Genomic DNA, 27,189 nt, shown 5'->3' on the forward strand with positions numbered 1-27,189 from the left:
TTCCGGACCACTCGACACACCATAAGACACTTAATACTCATTTTCGATAATTTCAGCCCCATATTTGATGGGTTTCAAATATGGGGTGAACCATGGAAACACTGTAAGGGCGATTGGAAGCTGCCCTAAAAGCCTCCATCCCTCTCAGAGAGTATGGCAAGCTATCGAGAGTACCCCACCCGCACGGCAGAGCCTGGCAAGCTACCCGTGGCATAATTGATATGCCAAAAACAGTAACAAAAATGGGCCTCATTTGCCTGACAGCAAAAGAGCCCCCAGGAAGGCAGAGTTAAGGAGGATAAACTAGACTGCCAAAATGAAGAAAGAATAAAATGACTGTCTGTACTTTCAATGCACATACGCTGGCATTGGAAGCATCAACTGAGGACGTTATGGTGCAAGCGCAGAAGATCAAGTATGACATCATTGGTCTGACAGAAACAAAAAGGCATCAATCACATCACACAATTTTCGACACTGGAGAAGAACTGTTCCTCGAAACGTGCGACAACAGAGGCGTCGATGGCATCAGTGTCATTGTCAACACGAACTTGGCCATGAGCATTGATTCATTAGAATGCTTAATAACCCAAATCGGATGATTACACTTGAATAGATGTGGCTCACTGCCGGCAGTTTCTATCTTCATCATCTATGCACCAACATCCAACTATGATGAAGAAGAAATTGAGTTCTACATGGAGCTGGAGAAGTTCTATAAAAAAGAACACATCTTCTACAAGATCATTGTTGGTGATTTTAATGCCAAGATAGGACCAAGAAGGTCGCCAAAGAACTCCACATTGGGACCCATGGCCTAGAATGGAACGAACAGGGTGAGACTTGTCTGAGTTCAACATGTTGACCAAAACCATCCAGGGTAACTCACAGTTCCAGAAGGCTGAATCTAAACGTTGGACATGGGAGTCTCCTGGTGGACAGTTCCACAACAAAATTGACCACATAATATTCAATCAAAGGTTTTGCCTGACCGATGTCGCTGTTGTTCCAAAATTCCAAAAGTGATCGGATCACCATCTCCTTCATGCAAAATTCTACTTCACAGAGCCTGGAGAAAGGTCTGCAAAGCTTAAGTTTAAAAAGAAAACTCCCAGAATGACCACCAACTGGGAGCTCTTTGGCACTATTGCGGCTACGTGGGAAGATGCCATCGTTGACAACATCGACGAGGAATACCATCGACTGGTTCAGCACCTCCATAACCGTGCAAAGAATGCCAGATTGAGAAAGCCACAAACAGACTCCTGTCTTCGGAAACTCTCGAGCTCATTCACCAATGAGGTTTGGTATGAGCCTCAGGCAACCACAAGCTAACGTTCGAGCTCACAAAGCTGTGCAGAGAAGCAATAAAATAAGACCTCAAAGAGAGAAGAGCAGCAGTGTTGTCTGATGCAGCAGAAGCCGGGAAAAGTATTTTCAGTGCTTGCCTGTCCTTCACCAACTACAAGACCAAGATGACTGCCCTCCGACATCCTGATAGATCTATCACATCTTCCAGAAGGGCAATGGAGAGGATTATTCATGACTTCTACTCAGATCTCTTTGACAGCCATGTCCAACTGCCCACATACCAAATTTCGTAGTCTGAATATGTCATTCCCAACGTCCTCCCTTCCGAAATCCAACACGCTATTTTATCAGTAAAGAAGCGTACAGCACCCAGTCCAGACAAGGTCAGACACGAACACCTGAAGAATCTACCACCAGTGCTCATCAATACATTGGCTCAGCTCTTCACAGACTACCTGTCCGAATGCAAGTTTCCGTCCCAATGGAAAACCAGCAGGACTGTCCTGTTGTACAAGAAGGGAGACATCCACAACATCAGCAACTATCACCCAATCTGCCTGTTGTCCATCGTCTACAAGTTGTTCACTCGAGTCATCCCAAATAAAATAGGCAGAACAGTAGATGAAGGACAACCATGCAAGCAAGCCAGGTTCTGAAAAGGATTCAGCACGATTGACCATATCCACACAGTGACCAAGCTCATTGAAGTTTAGCGAGAGTTCAAGATACTGCTCTGTCTAACGTTCATCAATTTAAAGAAGGCCTTTGATTCTGTTGAGACTGAAGCGGTCATCAAAGCCCTAGCCAAGCAGGGCATTCAAACTCAGTACATAAAGATCATCCATGAGCTCTATTACAGATTCACTACCAGGATCTCACCATTCTACAAGGAAGTGATCATTGACATAAAGAGAAGGGTTCGGTGGGGTGATACCATTTCACCAAATCTCTTCAGTGCCACCCTCGAGAACATCATGGGATGACTGGAATGGGAAGAAATGGGATTGAAATTAGACATAATCAACTACACCACCTCTGCTTCACTGATGATGTTGTTCTAATAACACCAAACATTAGCCAAGCAGCACAAATGCTGGCCAACTTCGACCGCAAGTATGGAAAGGTCAGACTGCAACTGAATCTCACCAAGGCAATGTTCTTGAAAACAAACTAGTCCCTGATGTTCCATTTGCTCTCAACAGAATAAACATCTCTGAATGCAGCAGCTATGTGTACCTGGTTTGAGAACTTAACGTGAGGAACGACTTGGCGCCATAACTGCGCAGGAGGAGGTGAGCATCCTGGAATGCCTTCAAGAGTGTCAAAGAAGTGGTTAAGAGGATGAAGAACCTCCAGCTCCAGGCACATATTTTCGACTCCACGGTTCTCCCTGCAATAACATATGCCTCAGAGACCTGAGCCATATGAAAACAGGATGAGAACGCTATTCAGGTCCCCCAAAGAGGAATCGAAAGACTTATGCTTGGAGTACCACGTTTCACTCAAATGAGAGAGGAATCCAGAGTTCCAAACTCCATCGATGATGATGAATGAGGGACATTGTCTTATTTGCCAAGGCATCAAAAATCAGATGGGCCAGACACGTAATGCGATTCAGAGATGACCTCTGGGCTAAAGCTGTTACTGACTGGATTCCACAGGATGTCAAAAGACATCCCACCTACGAGAAGGTCAGACTTCTTCATCAAAACCCTGAATGAATGGTTTGAGGCTCTTCCTGTTCCTGGAGCGAGCAGATCTCATTGGGCTACACGTGCACTCGACAGGGACAAATAGAGACATTACTGGGACCCGCTCGAGCAAATCAAAGATCAACGGGATGACAAGTGATACAAGTGATGGTCTATACTTAGGAAACTTCAGGACACAGGTGATATTCTCAGTCTTTCTTGGAAGATCTAGCCTCTGCATATGAGAGACTGTAGCTACTTATTCAGATTTGGAATGAAAATCTTCTGATTTCCAGTGACCTTGAGTTCCTTTGAAACTTGCTACCATATAGTTTCATGGGCTTAGACATCAGGAGTAAAACTATTTCCGCTGGGAGGAAACATAAAAACACACACAAAAAAAGTAGCATTAATAGGCATCATTTTTCTGTGGTTAAACTCAGCCCACTAATAAACGGGTCTTGAGGTTTTAGTAGGGGGAGCAGGGCAGGGGCATCTTACCAGTACATCTCTCCCTCAGCAGCTCAGTCAGGTCTGTCACTAAGCGTCTGACCACAGTGGAGAATTTTTCCCTCAGCACTTCCCCTATGTGACTCCCTTGTATTATTTTTTTTGTTTTGCTTTATTTTGTTTTGCCCAGTGGTACTCAGGAATCACTGCTGTCAAGCTCAGGGGTCTATATGGGAAGCTGGGGATCGAACCTGAGGTTGACTGCATACAAGATTAGCACTCTATTTGTTGTACTATTGCACCAGCCCCTCTTCTGACTCGTGAGCTACATTCCTCCAACCAACACTGGTCTATTTCCATCATGCTGAGAATAACGGTTTTCTCTACTTCATACCTGGAACCACTTTATTCTTCCCAGGCTTAGTTTCTATTGCTGCAGAACACTGACCAGAGTGAGAAAACACCTCTGCCTGTATGTACCCTATTACCAGTACAGCTTTTTCAGCTTTAAAACACATTTTCTGTAGAATACGTATATGTAATGGCACTTCTTACAAGGCTAGTGGGTTTTGGTCTCCGTTTTTATTTTGGTTGCAAAAAAATATATACATGCTTCCCGAAAGAATAATGAAAAGAAAAAAGTACAATAAAATGGGAAAATAGGTTAAGTTTCACTAATAGTGAAATCCTTACCTGTCTGCCTTCACACAATATCACAGAGAAACAACCCATACATTTTTTTTATTTTTTATTTTATTTTATTTTTAATTTTTTTATTGAGTCACCATGTGGAAAGTTACAAAGTTTTCAGGTTTAAGTCTCAGTTATACAATGCTCGAACACCCATCGCTTCACCAGTGCACATATTCCACCACCAAGAATCCCAGTATAGCTCCACCCCGCGCCCCCACACCCCTAGCCCCCCCAAGACCGTAGCGCCCCCACCTTTAGCCCCCCTGCCTTGTAACTAATAAATTTCACTTTACTTTCACTTTGATTGCATTCAATATTTCAACAAAACTCACTATTATTGTTTGGAGAGTCTCTCCCCTAAAGTCAGACCTGCTAAAAAGGAAGCATTAGATAATATGTTTTCCATTGCTGAGGATGAAGAGATATGACGTCGAGTGGCCACACTTAGCGGCCTCTCGGTTTTGGGTTTCTGTATTTTAGTAAATAAGTCCAGAGAGATAACTGCCAGAAGTTGCATCATTGCCAACTTGTACTTCTCAGTTACATTATTTTCCACATATGAGTGCAATCTTTCTATGTCTGTCTCTTTCTTTCTGACTCATTTCACTCAACATGATACTTTCCATGTTGATCCATTTATATGCAAATTTCATGACTTCATGTTTTCTGAAAGCTACATAGTATTCCACTGTGTAGATGTACCAGAGTTTCCTTAACCAGTCATCTGTTTGGGGGCACTCTGGTTTTTTCCAGATTCTGGCTATTGTAAACAGTGCAGCAATGAACATAGAAATACATATGCCATCTCTACTATACCGTTTTGCCTCTCCGGGATATATTCCCAGGAGTGGTATTGCTGTGTCAAATGGAAGCTCAATTTCTAATTTTTTGAGAATCGTCCATATTGTTTTCCAAAAGGGCTGAACCAGTCAGCATTCCCACCAGCAGTGAAGAAGAGTCCCTTTCTCCCCGCATCCACGCCAACACCGGTTGTTTTTGTTTTTGGGGATGTGGGCCAGTCTCTGTGAGATGATATCTCATGGTTGTTTTGATCTGCATCTCCCTGATGATTAGTGATGTTGAACATTTTCTCATGTGCCTCTGAGCCATTCGGATTTCTTCTTTGGGAAAATTTCTGTTCATTTCATCACCCCATTTTTTTATCGGGTTTGCAGTTTTCTTCTTGTGGAGTTCAACTAGTGCATTGTATATCCTTGTTATCAACCCTTTATTGGATGGAACAACCCATACATTATAATTTTCTCACAGTCTAAGGCTGAAAATCTTTTATTTATTTATTTATTTATTAGTGAGTCACAGTGAGGGTACAGTTACAGATTCACACATCTTCATGCTTGTTTTTCCCTCATGCAATGTTTAAGAGCCCATCCCTCCACCAGTGTCCATTCTCCACCACCCATGAACCCAGTATCCCTCCCACCCCCCCACTCCTACCCCCCACCCCACCCTGCCTCTGTAGTGGGGCATTCCAATTTGATATCCCTCTTTCCTTTTGGGAGTTGTGGTCCCAAATAGGGGTATTGAGTAGTCATCCTGTTCTGTCTCTAGTCTACTTTCAACACGCATCTCCCTTCCCGCACTGAATCTCCAATCACATATTACTTGGTGTTCTCCTCTCTATCTGGGATGACTTTCCCCCACCATGTGAGGTCAGCTTACAAGCTATGGAACCAACCTCCTGGTATTATATACTACTATTCTTGGGTATTATTCTCCTACTCTGTTGTTCTATATTCCACAGATGAGTGCAATCTTTCTATGTCTGTCCCTCTCTTTCTGGCTCATTTCACTTAGCATGATACTTTCCATGTTGATCCACTTATATGCATGGTTCATGACTTCATCCTTTCTAACTGCTGCATAGTATTCCATTGTATAGATGTACCAGAGTTTCTTTAACCAGTCATCTGTTCTCGGGCACTCGGGTTTTTTCCAGATTCTGGCTATTGTAAATAGTGCTGCGATGAACATATAAGTGCAGATGTCATTTCGACTATACTTCTTTGTTTCTCCAGGATATATTCCCAGAAGTGGAATTGCTGGATCAAACGGAAGCTCAATTTCTAATTTTTTGAGAATTGTCCATATTGTTTTCAAAAGGGGCTGGACCAATCGGCATTCCCACCAGCAGTGGAGAAGGGTCCCCTTCTCCCCACATCCTCTCCAACAGCGATTGCTTTCTTTCTTTTGGATGTGTGCCATTTTATGTGGTGTGAGGTGGTATTCATGGTTGTTTTGATCTGCATATCCCTGATGGTTAGTGATGCAGAGCATTTTTTCATGTGCCTTTTAGCCATTCGTATCTCTTCCTTGGAAAAGTTTCTGTTCAATTCTTCGGCCCATTTTCTAATGGGGTTGGATGTTTTCTTCTTGTAGAGTTCAACCAATGCTTTATATACCCTTGATATCAACCCTTTATCAGATGGGTTTTGGGTGAATATTCTTTCCCATTCTGTAGATTGCCTTTGAATTCTGGTCACTGTGTCTTTTGTGGTGCAGAAGCTTTTTAGTTTAATATAGTCCCATTTGTTGATCTCTGTTTCTACTTGATTGCTTAGTTCCGTGTCCTCTTTGAAGATACCTTTAGCTTCAATATTGTGAAGGGTTTTGCTGACCTTGTCTTCAATGTACCTTATGGATTGTGGTCTGATGTTGAGGTCTTTAATCCATTTCGATCTGATTTTTGTGCAGGGTGTCAGGTCAAGGTCTAAATCTATTCTTTTGCATGTGGTTGTCCGGTTATGCCAGCACCATTTGTTGAAGTGGCTTTCCTTGCTCCACTTCACATTTCTTTCCCCCTTATCAAAGATTAGATGATCATACATTTGGGGTTGTGTGTAGGGATATTCCACTCTGTTCCATTGGTCTGTGGCTCTGCCTTTGTTCCAGTACCATGCTGTTTTAATTGTTACCACTTTGTAGTAAAGTTTAAGGTTGGGGAGGGTGATGCCTCCCATCATCTTTTTCCCAAGAATTATTTTAGCTATCCATGGGCGTTTATTGTTCCATATGAATTTCAGGATTGCTTGATCCATTTCTTTGAAGAATGTCATAGTTATCCTAAGGCTGAAAATCTTAACCAAGTTCCCAGTACGGTTGTTTCTGGTGAGACCATTTAAGCTAGCCCTCAAATGGTAAAGGAGAGAAACCAGGCAAACTCTCTCTCTCTCTCTCTCTCTCTCTCTCTCTCTCTCTCTCTGTCTCTCTGTCTCTCTCTCTCTCTCTCTCTCTGTCTCTCTCTCTCTCATATACTAATCTCATTCTTTTGGCAATCACTACGGATACCTATCTGTCTGTCTAAATACCTGAATAGCAGCATGTCTCTGAGGTGGTTCCACACATGTACAAGCTGGCAATGAGCCCTTCCATTCAAGAGCCCTCAAGCAAGGAAGCATGCCAAATGAAAATCATGGCCCCCTGAGCACCGCCTGGGGCTTCCCAAGCACAGAAGCAGGAGTGGCCTCCAAGCATTTCCAGATATGACCTAAATACTATCTTCCCAAATAAAATAAGTAAAATAAATATGAATAAATTTATTTTTAAAGAATTTGACTATAAGTGTGGCCAATTTAATCTTCAGAGGCAAATTTATAAAATAATTTTAAAATTAATGCATTAAGACCTTATTATCTACATTATAAAGAAGACTAGGATTGCCTTCTTAAGGTTGTCCTAATTTTCCACACAGCTCCAGCATGGCACCAGACCCAGGCTCCCAGGTTACAATTCCCAGGATTGGCCTTAGGACCAATGTGTATAGCCACGTGTGGCCACTCAGATGGCATGAAGAGTCATAAGTACCTGCTCTGAGAAGATTCTGTATTAGCCCAGGCCAGCAGGAAATTTGGAGCATATTCTGATAACAATAAGATATTGTTGATATTTCACAAAGTCCCTGCTCCATAAATCAATGAAGGCTTTCAAAAAACTACTCAAGAGCTAGATGTTAAAATGTGTATGCTGTACCTGTACTGTAAAATTGAGTCTTTCTTTTAGTTTATATTCATCTGAATATCTTCCATGAAAGGAAATTAACTAGTTTAACCAGAATTTTAGTGTTACGGAGTTTTTAAAAGAATAAGGAGGAACTTCCATGACATTTCCTGAATTTTCTAGTAAATACCTATGGAGTGTTTCTCTATGTTTACCTCTGCCTAACATCAGGAAAGAACATGATAAACATGATAAACAGAGCTCCTTCCATTATGGATTTTTTTTTCCTGAGGAAGCGGTACTAGTTGGTCAGCAAAAACCTAGGCAGGTGCTGGTGAGAGTTCAGAGTAACACGACAGCAGAATGAGACTTTAAGAGTAGCCCAGATGGAGAGCATGGTGGATGGAGTGCTAGCTGCCGAATGAGAAACTCTGCAGAAATCACTCGTTACAAAGCAGTTACTGTATTACTGTATCCTTCATTTCTTTTCCAGGAAAATTAAACAAACTCTTAGAAAGAAATCAATCTCTATCTTAAAATTTAAAATAAAACTTTACTACATACCTCATTTATAAAGCATCTGAAATTATATTAGACCAAGTCATTTATCTGTTCAAAAAATATTCTAAAATACGAGCTTTTTCCCAAAAATCCAGGTTTTTATCTTATTTTCCCTAATTATTCTGACTTTTCCCTCTTTATTTTTCACAAAGCCCTACTCTAATGCATAGCAACAGACTGTATAATATGCCACAAAACATACCTCAACAGAATCAGGAAGATAGACATTGAATCACACCTTTTCAGACAATGATGCACAGACATGATTAACTTCAGAGAACCAAATCAAACATCTGGAAATTAAACAACTCAATGTGGAACAATGAGTGGGTCAGGAGGGAAATCAAGGAAGAAATCAAAAGATACCTGGAAACAAATGAGAATGAAAACATGAGGTACCAGCTAAAACCGTGTTAAGGGGTAAATTTATAGTGCTACCAGCATTCCTCAGGAAGGAAGAAAGGGCCCACATAAATTACTTGACTTCACAACTCAAGATCTTAGAAAAGAACCAACAAAAGGAGCCCAAGCCAAGTAGAAAGAAAGAGATAATAAAACTTAGAGCAGAAATTAACGACATGGAAACTCAAAAAAATCCAAAAGATCAATGAAACCAAGAGTTGGTTCCTCAAGAAAATAAAACAAGATTGATAAACCACTAAGACTCACAAAGAAAGCATCGGAGAGAAATCTAATAAGCCAAATCAGAAATGAGAAGGGGAACATCACAACAGAAACCAAAGAAATTCTAAAGATCATCAGAGACTATTTTGAAAGTCTGTATCCCATGAAACAGGAGAACCTAGAAGAAATGCATAAATTCCTGGATTCCTATAATGTCCCAACACTGAATCAAGAAGATATGAAATGCCTGGATACACTAATTAATACCAAGGAAATTGAAACTGTAATGAAAAGTCTTCCCAAAAACAGAAGCCCAGGTCCAGATGGATTTCACAAGCTAATTTTTCCAAACATTTAAAGAGGACTTGTTAACAGTTCTTCTCAAGCTTTTCCAGGAAATTGAAGAAACAGAAACTCTCACAGTTTCTATGAGGCTCATATCTCCCTAATACCAAAAGTAAATGAGGACACCAGAAAAAAAAAAGAAAATTACAGGCTGATATCCTTTATGAGCACGAATACAAAGATCCTCAACAATCACTAGTATCACTTGTAGTCTCGTTGATCTTCGATTTGCTTGAGCGAGCGCCAGTAATCTCTCCATTTGTCCCTGTCGATAGCTAGTGCAGCCCAATGAAATCTGCTCACTCCAGGAACAGGAAGAGCCTCGAATCGTTCATTCAGAGATTTGACGAAGAAATCTGACCATCTACTTGGTGGGCGGCCCTGTGGTCTTCTGACATCCCATGGAATCCAGTCGGTAACAGCTGTAGTAACAGTGGTCGTCTCTGAATCGCATTACATGACTGGCCCATCTGATTTTTGATGCCTTGGCAAATGAGACAGCATCCCTGATTTTGGGCCGTTGACAGAGGTCAGAACTCCAGATTCCTTCTCTCACTTGAGTGTGACATGATATTCCCAGCATAGCTCTTTCGATTCCTCTTTGGGATACCCTAATAGCATTCTCATCCAGTTTGCGTATGGCCTAGGTCTCTGAGGCATATGTTAGTGCAGGAAAAACAGTGGAATCGAAAAGATGTGCCCAGAGTCAGAGGTTCTTCGTTCTCTTAACCCCCTCTTCGATGCTCTAGAATTTATTCCACGCTGCTCTCTTCCTCCTGTGCAGTTCTGGCAAGAAGTTGTTCCTCATGTTGATTTCTCGATCCAGGTACATATAGCTGCTGCATTCAGAGATGTTTGTTCCATTGAGAGCAAATAGAGCTTCAAGGACCAGTTCGTTTTTCATGAACATCATCTTACTGAGATTAAGCTGCAATCCGACCCTTCCACATTAGCGGTCGAAGTTGCTCAGCATTTGTGCCATTTCGCTAATGGTTGGTGGTATGAGAATGACATCATCACCGAACTGGAGGTGGTGTAATTGCTGACCGTCTATCTTCACTCCCATTCCTTCCCATTCCAGTAGTCACATGATGTTCTCAAGGGCGGCACTAAAGAGTTTCGGTGGAATGGTATCACCCTGCCGCACCCCTCTCTTTACATCAATGATTACTTCCTTGTAGAATGGTGAGATCCTGGTGGTGAATCCACAATACAGCTTGCAGAGAATTTTGATATACTGAGTTTGAACACCCTGTTTGGCCAGGGCTTTGATGATAGCCTAAATCTCAACAGAATCGAAGGCCTTCTTTAAGTCGATGAACGTTAGACAGAGAGGCATCTTGAACTCTCGCGAAACTTCAATGAGTTTGGTCACTGGGTGGATATGGTCTATCGTGCTGAATCCCCTTCAGAATCTGGCTTGCTTGCATAGTTGTACTTCCTCTAGTGTTCTGCCTATTCTATTCAGGATGACACGAGTGAACAACTTGTAGACTACAGACAGCAGGCAGATTGGGCGATAGTTGCCGATGTCGTGGATGTCTCCCTTCTTGCACAACAGAATGGTCCTACTGGTTTTCCACTGGGACGGAACCTTACATTCAGACAGGTAGCGTGTGAAGAGTCGGGCCAGTGTATTGATGAGTACTGGCGGCAAATTCTTCTGGTGTTTGGGTCTGACCTTGTCCGGACCAGGTGCTGTTCGCGTCTTTACCAACAAAATGGCGTGTCGGATTTCAGAAGGGAGAACGTTGGGAACAACATATCCATCCTGTGGAATTTGGTATGTGGGCAGGTGGACATGGCTGTCAAGGAGATCCAAGTAGAAGTCGTGAATAATCCTCTCCATTGCCTTTCTGGAGGATGTGATAGATCCATCGGGAAGTCGGAGGGCAGTCATCTTGGTCTTGTAGTTGGCTAAGGACAGGTGAGCATTTCGAATACTTTTCCTGGCTTCTGCTGCACTGGCCAACACTGCTGCTCTTCTCTCTTTGATGTCTTCCTTTATTGCATCTCTGCACAGCTTTGTGAGCTCAGACATTAGCTTGTGGTTGCCTCAGGCTCACGCCAAACCACATTGACAAATGAGCTCGAGAGTTTCCAAAGACAGTAGTCTGTTTGTGGCTTTCTCACTCTCAGCATTCTTCACACAGGAATGCACATTGCTGCAATAGTGCCAAAGATCTCCCAGTTGGTGGTCTTTCTGGGAGTTGTCTTCTTAGACTTAAATTTTGCAGACTTTCTCCTAGCTCTGTGAAGTAGAATTTCGCACGAAGGAGACGGTGATCTGATCCCGTTTGGAATTTTGGAACAACAGCGACATCGGTCAGGCAAAACCTTTGATTGAATATGATATGGTCAATTTCATTGTGGAACTATCCACCGGGAGACTCCAATGTCCAGCATTTGGATTCTGCCTTCTGGAACTGTGAATTACCATGGGATGGTCTTGGTCGACATGATGAATTCAGACATTCTCTCACCCTGATCGTTCCATTGTAGGAGAAGAATTGTTCCTCGGAATATGCGACAACAGATGCGTTGGTGGCATTGGTGTCCTTGTCAACACAAACTTGGCCATGAGCATTGATTCATTCGAATGCCTAACAACCCGAATTGGACGATTACCATTGAATAAATGTGGCTCACAACCTGCAGTTTCTACCTTCATCGTCTACGCACCAACTTCCAACTACGATGAAGAAGAAATTGAGAGGTTCTACATGGAACTGGAGAAGTTCTATAAAGAAGACCACACCTTCTACAAGATCATTGTTGGTGATTTTAATGCCAAGATAGGTCTGAGAAGGTCGCCTGAAGAACACCACATTGGAACACATTCTCAACAAAATATTAGCAAATAGAATCCAACAACTCATCAAAAATATCATACACCCCAACCAGGTGGGAATCATCTCGGGGATGCAACGATGGTTTAACATTTAAAAATCAATCAGCATAATCCATCATATCAACAAAAAAAAAGAAAAATCATATGATCATACCAATAGATGCAGAGAAAGCATTTGGCAGGATCCAGCACCCATTTATGATGAAAACTCTCACCAAAATGGGTTTTGAAGGAACTTTCCTCAATATATCAAAGCCATCTACCTATGGCAAGCATCATGCTTAATGTGAGAAAACTAAGAGAATTCCCTCTAAGATCAGGGACGAGACAAGGATGCCCACTCTCACCAATTCTGTTCAATACAGTACTGGAAGTACTTGCAATAGCGATTAATCAAGAAAAAGATATTAAGGGCATTCAGGTAGGAAAGGAAGAAATCAAGCTCTCACTATTCGCAGATGATATGATACTATATTTAGAGAACACTAAAACCTGTACCAAGAAACTCCTAGAAACAATAGACTTGTATAGTAAAGTTGCAGGCTATAAAATCAGTACTCAAAAGTTCATGGCTTTCATGTCACTGTCACTGTTAGCTTAACTAAGGAGGTAAAGGTCTTGTACAAAGAAAACTACAAAACACTACTTCATGAAATAAAAGAGAACATGAGGAAATGCAAAGATAAACCCTGCTCTTGGATTGGGAGAATTAACATTGTCAAAATGGCAATATTCCCCCAAAGCATTGTACAGATTCGATGCGATCCCTATAAGGATATCCATGACATTCTTCAAAGAAATGGAGCAAACACTCCTGAATTTCATATGGAACAATAAGCCCCCACAAATAGCTAAAGCACTGCTTGGGTAAAAGATGGGAGACATCACCTTTCCCAACCTCACACTCTACTACAAAGCAGTAATAATTAAAGCAGCATAGTACTGGAATAAATACATAGCCACAGACCAATGGAACAGCGTGGAATATCCTGACACACACACCCTCAAATATATGATCATCTAATCTTTGATAAGGGAGCAAGAAATGTGGAGTGAGGAAAGTCTCTTTAACAAATGGTGCTGGCAATACTGGACAGCTACATGCAAAACATTGGGCTCAGATCTCTACCTAACACCATGTACAACAATCAGATCAAAATGGATTAAAGATCTCAAAATCAGACCAGAGTCCATAAAGTACATTGAACACAAGGTTGGCAAAACTCTCCACAATACTGAAGCTAAAGGTATCTTCAAAGACGACATGCCACTGGCTAAGCAAGTGGAAACAGAGGTAAACAGATGGAACTATCTTAAAATAAGAAGCTTCTACACCTCAAAAGAAACAAGGACTAAATTACTAAAACAGTCTACAGAATGGGAAAGGATATTCACCCAATACTCATCGGATAATGGGTTGATATCAAGGATATACAAGGCACTGGTTGAACTCTACAAAAAGAAGACATCCAATCCCATCAGTAAATGGGGGAATAAAATGAACAGAAATTTTCTCAAAGAAGAAATCCGAATTTCCAAAAGGCACATGAAAAAATGCCCTTCATCACAATCATCAGGGAGATGCAGATCAAAACAACCATGAGATATCATCTTACACCACAAAGATTGGTCCACATCTAAAACAACAAAAGCAACCTGTGTTGGCATGGATGTGGGGAGAAAGGAACTCTCATTTACTTCCTGTGGGAATGCCAACTGATTCAGCCCTGTTGAAAAACAATATGGATGATTCTCCAAAAATTAGAATTTGAGCTCCCATTTGACCCAGCAATACCACTTCTGGAAATATATCCCAGAGAGGCAAAAAAGTATAGTAGAGATGACTTGTATATTCATTGCTGTACAGTTTACAATAGCCAAAATCTGGAAAAAAAAAACCCGAGTGCCCAAGAACAGATGACTGGTTAAAGAGACTTTGGTACATCTATACAATTAAATACTATGCAGCTATCAGAAAAGATGAAATCATGAAATTTGAATATAAATGGATGAACATGGAAAGTATCATGTTAAGTGAAATGAGTCGGAAAAAGAGGGACAGTTATAGAAAGATTGCACTCATCTGTGGAATATAAAGTATCAGAATGGGAGACGAACACCCAAGAATAGTAGAGATAAGGACCAGGAGGTTTCCTCCATGGCTTCGAAGCTGGCCTCAAATGCTAGGGGGAAAGGCAGCTCAGATAGAGAAGGGAACACAAAGTAAAGGGTGTTTTTTTAAATTTTATTGAATCACAGTGATATAGTTACAAGCTTTCATGTTTGGGTTACAATCACACAATGATCAAACACCCATACCTCCATAAGTGCACATTCCCTACCACCAATATCACCAGTGTAACCCCCTCCTTTCCCACTCTCCCCCTGCCTGTAGAGTATAAAGCAACATAACTTGAGGCTGACACTCAAGGACAGTAGATATATGGGTCAGGAAGATTGATCCATAGCTGGAAGCCTGCTGAGGGCAAAAAGGCAGCTGGAATAGAGAAAGGATCACTAAGAAAATGATCGCTGGAGGAATCAGTAGGGATAGTAGATGTGTGTTGAAAGTAGATAATGGACCGAATATGATAACCTCTCAGTATCTGTATTGCAAATCATAATGCCAAAAGTAGAGAGAGAGTATAGTAAAGGTTGTTTGGAGGACCGGTTTGGGTTGGGAGATACATGCCAAATGTAGACCATAGGTCAAACACAATGGCCACTCGGTGAAAGTAGATAATGGACCGAATATGATAACCTCTCAGTATCTGTTTTGCAAATCATAATGCCAAAAGTAGAGAGAGAGTATAGTAAAGGTTGTTTGGAGGACTGGTTTGGGTTGGGAGATACATGCCAAATGTAGACCATAGGTCAAACACAATGGCCACTCAATGCCTCTATTGCAACCTACAACACCCAAAAGGAAAGAGAGAACAAAAGGGAATGCCCTGCCACAGAGGCAGGGTGGGGAGGAGGTGGATGGGGTGGGGGTGGGGGAAGGGATACTGGAATCGTTGGTGGTGGAAAATGGTCACTGGTGGAGGGGTGGGTACTTGATCATTGTATGAATGAAACGCAAGCACGAAAGTTTGTAAGTATGTAACTGTACCTCACAGTGATTCACTATACCAAAAAAACTATACAAATTTATTCACCCAAGCACTTTATTTTCTCCTCATAAGAAATTCTAATAAGACTTATCTTGTACTTTTGCAATCCATAACAGATTAAAAGATGCAAATGGAAAAAGGATCCAGATGCTATTAGGATCAAGAAAACTGATTTCTAACCCAAAAATGAGGGCTCAAGGGACAAATCAGAAGTAGAGCAACTGCCTATCAGACAAGAGGCTGCAAGTTCAATCTTCCATGTATGGCAACTAAGTACGGTTGAGTACAAAGCCAGGTGTGTGCACATCACAGCCAAGTGAGGTCCCTGGTCATTGCAACAGCCAAGGGAGTGGAAAATAAATAAGTGAACTGAAATATTTTTTTAAATAAATAACTTTAAAATTAAACATTGAAGGAAAAACAACCCATGCCATACATGTAACAGGTGTGAGAGAACATAGTTAATATTTGTGAAGGAAGGAGGAAAGGCAAAGAGATAATGCGAGGTGTCTAACCCTCTCATCCACATCTAATGATGTAACAGTACCTCTTACTCATGATGAAGCCTCAGCTAACAAATAGCAAATATACTTACCAGTAAGTATTGACATTAGGTAGAAGAAGAGTCTTATTTAGATGAGTTTTCCTCATATAAGCATCAGCAACTATCTCCCAATCTGCCTGTTGTCCATCGTCTACAAGTTATTCACCTGAGTCATCCTAAATAGGATTGGCAGAACACTAGATGAAGGACAACCATGTGAGCAAGCTGGGTTCCGAAAAGGACTCAGCACGATCGACCATATCCACATGGTGACCAAGCTCAATGAGGTTTTACAAAAGTTCAAGATGCTGCTCTGTCTAACATCCATTTATTTAAAGAAGGTCTTTGATTCTGTTGAGACTGAAGTGGTCATCAAAGCCCTAGCCAAACAGGGTATTCAAACTCAGTACATCAGGATCCTCCATGAGCTGTATTAGGGATTCACCACCATTCTACAAGGAAGTGATCAATTATGTTAATAGAGGGATTTGACAAGGCAACACCATTTTACCCAAACTCTTCAGTGCCATTCTTGAGAACGTCATGTGACGACTGGAATGGGAAGAAATGGGAGTGAAGATAGACAGCAACTACACCACCTCCACTTCGCTGATGACATCGTTCTAATAACATCAAACATTAGCCAAGTGGCATAAATGCTGGCCAACTTTGACCATGAGTGTGGAAATGTCGGACTACAACTGAATCTCACGAAAACAATGTTCATGAGAAACAGACTAGTTCCTGACATTCCATTTTTCCCAAAGGAACAAACATCTCCGAATGCAGCAGTTAGGCGTACCTAGGTGGAGAACTCAACATGACGAATGACCTGGCACCTGAGCTTCACAGGAGAAAGAGAGCAGTGTGAAATGTCTTCAAGAGCATCAAAGAAGTTGTTAAGAGGACGAAAAACTCTGACTCTGGCCATGTCTTTTCAACTCCACCATTCTTCCTGCACAAACATGCACCTCAGATACCTGGGCCCTAGGTAAACAGGATAAGAACGCTATTTGGATCTCCCAAAGAGGAATTGAAAGAGCTATACTTGGAATATCACGTTTCACTCAAGTTAGAGAAGGAATCCAGAGTTCCGACCTCCATCGACAATTGAGAATCAGGGACAGTGTCTCATTTGCCAAGGTGTCAAAAATCAGATACGCTGGACCTGATTGATGTGGTGAGTATAATCCACGAAGGAATAATGCGATTTGGAGATTACCACTGGACTAGAGCTGTTACCTACTGGATTCCACGGGACGTCAAAAGAATGCATGGCCACCCACCTACAAGATGATCAGATTTCTTCATCAAGACCCTGAATGAACGGTTTGAGGCTGTTCATGTTCCTGGAGCAAGCAGATACCATTGGGCTACACTAGCACATGACAGGGACAAATGGAGACGTTATTGTCGTCTGCTTAAGCAAATTGATGAGCAATGAGATGACAAATGATATAAGTGATACAAGTATGAGACCCAAGGACAGTAGAAATGAGTGCCAGAAGGACTGATCCAACTGATCCATGGTTGGAAGCTTGCCACAAGTGTGGGGTGGGAGGAGGGCAGTTAGGATATAGAAGGAATCACTGTGACAATGATATTTGGAAAATATCAGGAGAGAGAGAGAGAGAAGAAAAGTGGGCAATTTCTGGTTCTTTCCATCTGCCTTTTTTAATCCATGCTTATAATAATTCTGAGATAATTACTCTTTTCAGAAGACAACTGGAAGTTTTTTGTCTTGTATATGTAGTCTTTTGTCTTTTATCTGTAGTCCCTGAAGGCCAAACCTTTGAACACTGCCAACTTTGTCCTCTTGTGTATACACCACTTGTCAGTCAGGATCAATCCAGCAGAAACACATTCTTGCCTAGACTCCAGTTACCTTAGTAGAGGAGTTGCTCAGAGTGGTAAGTATGATACAGGAAGGAATGAGGGGTACAAATCACCCAGAAATTGACAATGGAATAAGATTCTTCCACCAGTTTCAAAAGTTCAGGATACTTAGCTAAATTTGGATTTCAGGTAAACAACAAATACTTTTTAGTATAAGTAGAACCAAAATATTGCACTTGTGTATACTAAAACTTATTGGATAATCTCTTGAAATTTAAATGTAGTTGGGTGTCTTGTATTTGATTTTATCATAAGCCAAAAGGGCATGTGATATTAACCCAACAGAGGAGATAGAGAGGTGGCTGTGTAGAAGCAGTGCTCAAAGAGGCATCTAGATGAGAAATAGATAACGCAGTCTGAAGAGCAAGAAGAAAGAGGAACTACATCTCCTCCTGCCTTTTGATTTTCTATAGGTACCTTCCATGGGCTAAACTCCACCATACACTACAAATAAAAAAGCATCATTGTAGAACTTTTCAGTGTTGGCTGCCTGGAGTAAAGGAAGAAGCTGTGGAAACAATGGCTAGAGGATAAGCTACACAAGTGGAAACTATGCTCCTATTTGAACTATCTTCTCCATTCTATCTAGGAATATTTGGAGATGTCTTTTCCTCTGTACAATGAGATAATTGATTTTAAGTGTGTCAGTCTTGTCCTTACCTAATAATCTCTGAATCCACCTATGCTTTGGAATCACTAGTATCGAAAATTCTATGGAGACCAGTAGAAATATTTTTCTAACTTTATTTTCAAAGGAGGATTTGCTGCCCTGAATTAACTAAGGATACCAGTCAAATCTATTGGAGTTATCTTTCATTTGGTGAGATTTTACATTGGCTTCCCTATTATAGAGACATAGGATGGAAATACTTCCTGAAGAGCCAAGACAGGATTAAGAAGTAAGCTTTCTCATTTTAAAAATAAATTTAAAGTGGAATTCATTTACTCAAAGGCACAAGCTCCTAATTATTAATTTCCAGGAAAGCTAGCCAATGGACAAGAAAAGAAAGAAAGAAAAAGGAAAATTCTCTGCAAAAAGAAACCAACTTTATGAAAGCCTGTATTTTTCTAGTTCATGTTTTATGTCCTGACTTTATTTATTAACTTTATTAACTATCAGTTCCCCAAATAGGATCATCATAAGTACAGGATTGCTTTTTCATGTCACTTTCTTCTCTCTCGTTATTTGCATATTGGAAAGCCATGGACATTTTGGTATTGATTTTATAGCCTGCAACTTTACTATACAAGTCTATTGTTTATAGGAGTTTCTTGGTAGAGGCTTTAGGGTTCTTTAAATACAGTACCATATCATCTGTGAATAGTAGGAGCTTTCCTATCTGGATGCCCTTAATATCTTTTACTTGCCTAATAGTTATTACAAGTACATCCAGTACTATATTGAACAGAAGTGGTGAAGGTGGGCATCCTTGCCTTGCTCCTAATTTTAGAGGGAAGACTTAGTTTTTCTATGATCTTTCTATGAAAGATAACATTGAGGATTATGCTTGCCATGCGTTTGTGGTAGATGGCATTGACTATATTGAGGAAATTTCCTTCAAAACCCATTTTGGCAAGAGTTTTCATCATAAATGGGCGCTGGATCTTGTGAAATGTTTTCTCTACGTCTATTGATATGATCATGAGTTTTTTCTTTTCTTTTGTTGATATGATGGATTATGTTGATTGATTTCTGAATGTTATACCATCTTTGCATCTCTGGAATGAGTCCCACTTGGTCGGGGTGTATGATCTTTTTGATGAGTTGTTGTAGTTTATTTGCTAATATTTTTTTGAGGATCTTTGCACCTGTGTTCATCAGGGATATCAGCCTGTAGATTTCTTTTTTTGTGGTGTCTTTGTTTGCTTTTGATATTAGGGAGATATGAGCCTCAAGGAAACTGTTTGGGGGAGTTTCTGTGTCTATAATTTACTGGAAAAGCTTGAGAAGAACTGGCAACAGAGGTCCTCTTTAAATATTTGGGAAAAAATTGCTAGTAGATTCATCTGGACCTGGGCTTTTGTTTTGGGGAAAACATTTTTTTATTCTTTTTAGTTTTTTTAAAAATTTTTATTAGTGAATCACCGTGGGGTACAGTTACAAACTTATGAACTTTCATGTTTGTATTTAGCTTACATTCCTCCACTAGTGCCCATTCTCCTCCACCAGTGATCCCAGAATCCATCCCACCACCCCCATCCCAATCCCCACCACCCATCCTGCCTCTGCAGCAGGGCATCAACTTTTGTTCTCTCTCCTGTTGGATGTTGTAGTTTGCAATAGAGGTATTGAGTGGCCATTATGTTCGGTCTATAGTCTACTTTTGGAACGCAACTTTCAACCCAAGAGGGTCCTCCCAACATTCTCTACTAGGTGTTCCCTTCTCTGTCTCTGCTGCCTTTTCCCCTAGCATGTGGGGCCAGTTTCCAAGCTGTGAGGCAGACCTCCTGATTGTTATCTCTACTACTCTTGGGTGTTAGTGTCCCATTCTGCTACTGTATAATCCACATATGAGTGTGATCTTTCTATGTCTGTCTCTCTCTTTCTGACTCATTTCACTCAACATGATACTTTCCATGTTGATCCACTTATATGCAAATTTCATGACTTCATCTTTTCTGATAGCTGCATAGTATTCCATTGTGTAGATGTACCAAAGTTTCTTTAACCAGTCATCTGTTTTTGGGCACTTGGGTTTTTTCCAGATTTTGGCTATTGTAAACAGTGCTGCAATGAACATACAAACGCAGATGTCATTTTTACCATACCTTTTTGCCTCTCCAGGATATATTCCCAGGAGTGGTATTGCTGGGTCATATTGGAGCTCAATTTATAAGTCTTGAAGAATCATCTATATTGTTTTCCAAAAGGGCTGAACCAGTCAGCATTCCCACCAGTAGTGAAGGAGAGTCCCTTTCTCCCCACAACCACACCAACACCGGTCGCATTTATGGTTTTGGATGTGGACTTTAGTCTCTGTGGTGTGAGATGATATCTCATTGTTGTTTTAATCTGCATATCCCTGATTATTAGTGATGTAGTGCATTTTATCATGTGCCTCTCAGTCATTTGGATTTCTTCTTTGGGAAAATTTCTGTTCATTTCACCACTTGGGGAAAACTTTTGATTACAATTTCAATTCCCTTCATATTTATAGGTCTATTCAAGTATTCCAGATCTTCTTGGTTCAACTTTAGGAGATTATAGGAATCCTTGGATTTATCCATTTCTTTTAGTTTCTCTTGTTTCGTGGCATACAGACACAATAGGCACATGAATAAGTGTTCTTCATCACTAATCATAAGGGAGATACAGATCAATACAACAATGAGATATCACCTCATATTACAGAGACTGGCCCACATCCAAAAGAACAAAAGCAACCAGTGTTGGCATGGATGTGGGGAGAAGGGGACTCTCCTTCACTGATGTGGGAATGCCAACTGGTTGAGCCCTGTTTGAAAACAATATGGACGATTCTCCAAAAATTAGAAATTGAGCTCCCATCTGACCCAGCACTTCTGGGAATATATCCCAGAGAGGCAAAAAAGTATAGTAGAAATGACATCTGCACTTGTTTGTTCGTTGCAGCACTATTTACAATAGCCAGAATCTGAAAAAAAGACTGAGTGTCCCAGAACAGATGATGGCTAAAGAAGCTTTGGTACATCTACATGATGGAATACTATGCAGCTGTTAGAAAAGATGAAGTCATGAAATTCGCATATAGGTGGATTAACATGGAAAGTATCATGCTAAGTGAAATGAGTCCGAAAGAGAGGGACAGTCATAGGAAGATTGCACTCATTCGTGGAATATAAAGTAATAGAATGTAAGACTAACACCCAAGAATAGTTGAGATAAGTAACAGGGGGATTACTCCACAGTTTAGAAGTCTGCCTCACATACTGGGGCCAAAGGCAGCTCAGATATAGAAGTAAAGGGTGCTAGGAGGGTCCACTTGAGATGGGAGACGCACGCTGAAAGTAGACGATAAACCGAACATGATGGCCACTTAATTCATCTATTGCAAACCAGAACACTCAAAAGGAAAGAGAGAGCAAAAGGGAATGTCCTGCCACAGAGGTAGGGCAGGAGGGGGTGAGTTCTGGGGGTGGTGGGAGGGATGCTGGGACCATTGGTGGTGGAAAATGGGTACTGGTGGAGGGATGGGTACTCTATCATTATATTACTGAAATGCAAGCACGAAAGTTTGTAAGTCTGTAACTACCTCACAGTTATTCACCAAAAAAAGAAAAATAAGTACAAGAAAGTCAATGATGTGCACAATAATTTAAAACCCTACCTGTACCTTCTCCACGAAGTGCCAAAGGGAAAGGGCATCCTCACACTCTGCCAGCTCAAAGGAAACAAAAGAAAATGAGTGATTAGTTAAGCTCCCTCTATCAATACTGTATTGATTTAGTGGAAAGTTTCTGTTCTGATTTCCAAATGCTTGAGTTGTCCATCTCAAACTCAAATAGTACAATACTTAAAGGTCCACAGAGAGGAGATTACCCAAATTGGAGGGTGCAGATAAAGCAGTCTCAGATTTATTTATTTCTACAAAGAGAGAGAAACTTGGATTTTTGTGCATAAACGGGTTCTCCAATGATCCCACAGAAGATTTCTTTGAAGAGAAAAAGTTCCGATTTATAGCAAGCCATAGGTGTCCCAACACTTTTGCAATATTATCCACACTTTGAAGTTTGCAAGGAATGTGAGAATCCAACTGGGATTTCCAGGGGCCACAGTTGTGAGGCTGGCACAGGACTGTGTGGACAGAGACCCTATAGGCATTCCTCTGTGGTTCCCATCGATATAATTACCAGATTTAAACAGACAGCTGCTGTTCAGCTCTTAAAATGTTTTCTGGAGGGAGATGTGGGGCTTGCCTCTGGCCTGCTGGCCCAGCAGTCAGTCTGATGAGAAATGCAGTTGAAAGAACAGACTGCAAAGCCAAATACCTGTCAGGCTCTTTCACACTCCAGTGTTGCCAGAAAGTCTATAAAAATGTCATTGTCTCTCAGCTGCTGGTGATTATATTACCCTTTACATTGGCTGTTCAAAATAAAAAATTTTTTAAAAGAAAATATAATTTTTTCACTGTTTTGGCCTTCCTCTGGCCTTTTTCAAACAATAATAGACTAAATATAAAGAGGCAGAAATCATTACTTGATTCTTTAACTAGTGCCAAGGAAAATGAATAATTAAAGAAACATTACTTGAAAGAAATTTACGCTGTTGCTTTTAAGTTAGAACCAAATAAGAGCTCCTTTTAAAATATATCATTTCTCCTTCATCCAGTTAGCATTTGTGCTCTGGCATAATATATTATAGCTGCTACTGTTTAAATTTTACCAGATTAAAAAAAATCTTTTAGTTACTGTTATCCTATTAGAGGTCCCAAGTCAAACAGAGACACAGAGAATAATGGAGGTCCGGGAGCAGAGGCTGTTTAAGCAGCTTCCTGTACATCTAACAAAACTGCAAATATTCAACTTTGTTCACCTGTGACAGTAGTCCCAAACAGCACGCTCTGACTCCGCTTGAACTCCCCCCTCTATTATCAGACCTAACTTTACTTTTCAAGCATGACCATCTGTTTTTTAATGCTGCTTAGCAGAAGCATGAATGGTATTCTTGCACATTCACAAAATCTGAGTTAGTGCTTACCAGGGCTGGTTCTTGTTGGACAGTAAGAAGCTCACTGCTGCATCCCTTTCTCTTCCCCTCCCACTCTCCTCACTTTCCTGGATTTGGGTCTTTTGTTTCTTTTTGTCAGGATCACTGGGACAGAGTACTAACACCAGGCAAGTATATTACCCACCAATCTTGACTGGTTAAAATAAGCACAAGATGAAGCCCTGGGTTTGGAGCAACTTTGCTCATCTGGGACAATGAGAGGACATGATTCTGAAGCCAGGCCTAGTCAGTTCTGTGTTACTTTGCCAGAACCAGAAAAAAAACCAACCAGAAGGACAAGTTAGTCAGACATATTAAAGTGAAATAGAAATCAGAGAGACAAAAAATACCTGGGTCAACATCAGGTATCATCAGAGAATAGATGAGGCCTGCGTTATCCATCCTCTGACTCATTTGTTTCATGAAATTTATGATCTGTGATATTTGTTCTCAAGGGCCTTAGCACATTACCCAGCTTCTTCTAGTGGTAGAGTTCTATTCCTTTCCTATATGTTACTTATGATAGATGGATTTATAGTCCCCTGAATTTATGTATTGAAGTCCTAACACACTTTGTATCTGAGGATATTTCTTCATGAGGAGATGTGAATTTTAAGGTTAGTTTGTTTTGAGTGTCTATTGTGCTTTAAGGGTTATGGATTTATGAGTTATTGTGTGAAAAGCTATTAGGGTGATCTAATCCAATGATTGTTGTCTTTATTGGATGACATAAGACACCTGTGGCATGCTCAGTGGGACATCTATGTGAAGAGGCAGCATGAAGACAGCTACAAGGAAGCCAAGGAGCTTCAGAAGAAACCAATTACTGGTGCCTTGATTATGGACCTCCCCAGAATTGTGAGAAAATAAGGTTCTGTTGTTTAATCATGCTGCTTTGTGGTATTTTGTTATGGCAGTAAACTAAAGTCATGTCAGTAAACTGACTATATGAAAGTCAGTCTTTGATCCTTGCTAAAATGTCACTCAATGATTTCCTAGAGTTACCATAGCAAATTATCACAAACTAGATTTGAAGACTACAAATCTGAGATTAAGATCTAAGCAGCGCACATTCCTTCTGAGGGCTAGAAGAGAGAATTTGTTCCAAGCATCTCTCCTAGGAAAATATTGATTTCATAATAATCTTTGTTGATTTGGGCGTTATATATGTATCAATCTAGTCTCCATCTTTATCTTTGCATCGAATTCTCCCTGTGCGCTTGACTATCTATCCAAATTTTCACCTTGCTACCAGTTGTACTGGATTTTAGCTCTTCCTAATTATGTAAACTTAATAAACTATAAAAAAATATATCACTGTATCACTGTCTTCCTCCTGTTGCTCATCTATTTGCTTGAGCGGGCACCAGTAACATCTCCATTGTGAGACTTGTTGTTATTTTTTTTTGGCATATTGAATATGCCACGGGTAGCTTGCTAGGCTCTGCCACACAGACAGGATACTCTTGGTAACTTGCTGGGCTCTCCAAGGAGGGAGGAGTCGAACCCGGGTCAGCCACGTGCAAGGCAAACGCCCTACACATGTGCTATTGCTACAGCCTAGAAAAATTTCCAAATAATATTTTATACACAGGCACTTGGAAATAGGATTGCAGCATCATTTTATAGATGACACAAATTAATTCATAACAGATACATAACAGGTAATTACTTCCAGGACGTCAATGACAGATAGTTACATGAAAGTTAAAATAGGTGAAATTTCCTCTGTCCCTGCTCAGTCCACTCACTAATGATCTAAGTTGTCTTACCGGAGAAAAGAACTTTCTGGAGAACTGACTTTTTCAGTAAGAAAGGACCCTTCAAGGATTCCCTCTGACATCCATACAGAAATACTCATACCCAAAAGTCCCTCCTAGCAGAAGGTGTTATCACCAGACTAATATAAGACAGATTAAACAACTTTTGACTTCATGAAAGGGCCCAGGCTAGGAGGAAGATGAGAAAGGGAATTTGATAGACTAAAAACTACAGAAAGTATCCGTGTGTTGTTGCAGAGCATTGTATGTTTTCATCTGCGCATCTGCTTTGCTAACTTTTGAATCTAGAAGAGAGAACAAAGATTCAAAGGACTGTCTGATGAGACTCAGTCACATGAAGTTCTGAACAGAGAAAAATCAAAGGACAGCAGCAAATTTTCTGGACAATACCAAGACGAAAGAGAGGAAGAAAGACTGACAGAGTCTTTAAAAACCACCTTAACTGTTTGCCTTTCCTGGAGGTGATTAATTATACATCGGCACAGGAAAGGCACACGTTTCGGAAATGCTCTTCATTTGTGCTTTTACAGAGTCATCAAGGTGATTAAGGCAGAAGAGAGAACTTGTATACTAAAAGAAAATCTACAAAGCGAGTTCATTCCACACATATTTGCTCTTTCAAACTAAATTCACAGGAAATCCAAATTACTGATGCAAACCTTCACAGTTAATTTGTTCCCAGGCATATTTGGAGCCATTATCCCAGAAGCATATATGTGAAAATCCTATTATTTGAAAAGCTTATTCTATTTCTGCTTAATGCTAGCCTGTACATTGAGAAGCTATCAGTAAATAAGAACAAAATCAAGAAATATAAGAAGTAACTTTAGGGCACCACAGGCTAACAGGAAGGAAAATAGCTTGGCATCACCCAAAGATTATCATTATGAGCATTTATTTAAAAAATATATGTAGCAACAAGTCATGGTTTGGGCTCTGTGTGTGTGTTTCTCCTCATTTATTCTAGCATTCAACCTACTAGCCTGGTTGACCAAGAATCACTGGGATAGTACCCAGGACTCTTGAGCACCATTTAGGGGTCCCCTCTAAACAAAAATGATTATGACTGGAACCGGGAACTTTTGTCACTCAGTTTTCTCACTGTGCACCTGGCTGTTGGTTACTGTGGAAGTGCAGCAGGGATTGATTTGGGTGTTAAAACAAATTTTAGGAAGCAGATGGATTTGCTGTGTTTCTTTCTCTCAATTATGGGTTTGGCAGGGCAGGGGGTGTCATTAATGATGGATAAAAAGATGAAAGGAGTGTTAAACATGTTTGGAGAAGTATGTTTTCAAAAATGATTTGTGAGAAGACCAGAAAGAGAACAGAAGCTAACTGACCTAAGGTAGAGAATTCCTGACCATTCCAGTAATCTGTCTGCAGCTCTCCTAATGTGAAAAGTGGCATTTCCTAACAAGCTTTTGTACATGTACATGCAGATATATATTGATTAAAAAATAGATTGATAGCCAGACATCCAGCCATAGTATTGAACATCCCAGAAACTGCGTAGACCACCCCAATGAGACCCCGAGTCTCCGCTCATGAACAGCCCCTCCAGCTACTGATTAAGCTGCTTAATGGTCATGATCCCAGAGACATGCAAACGAATCTTGGAACCCAGCGGCTTTTGGCAGTAATGCATCTGGACTTTGCATTAGGTTACTGACACTGGGCCACTCCAGGTGG

General features: G+C 40.7%; 1 pseudogene; it reads left to right on the top strand.

The window, feature by feature from the left end:
- The first annotated feature begins 332 nt into the window (after positions 1 to 332).
- Positions 333 to 27,189, top strand: part of LOC129405889 (uncharacterized) — a 98,646-nt pseudogene continuing 71,789 nt past the window's right edge.

The sequence above is a fragment of the Sorex araneus genome, chromosome 6 (assembly GCF_027595985.1).
Source record: "Sorex araneus isolate mSorAra2 chromosome 6, mSorAra2.pri, whole genome shotgun sequence".
Lineage (NCBI taxonomy): Eukaryota > Metazoa > Chordata > Mammalia > Eulipotyphla > Soricidae > Sorex > Sorex araneus.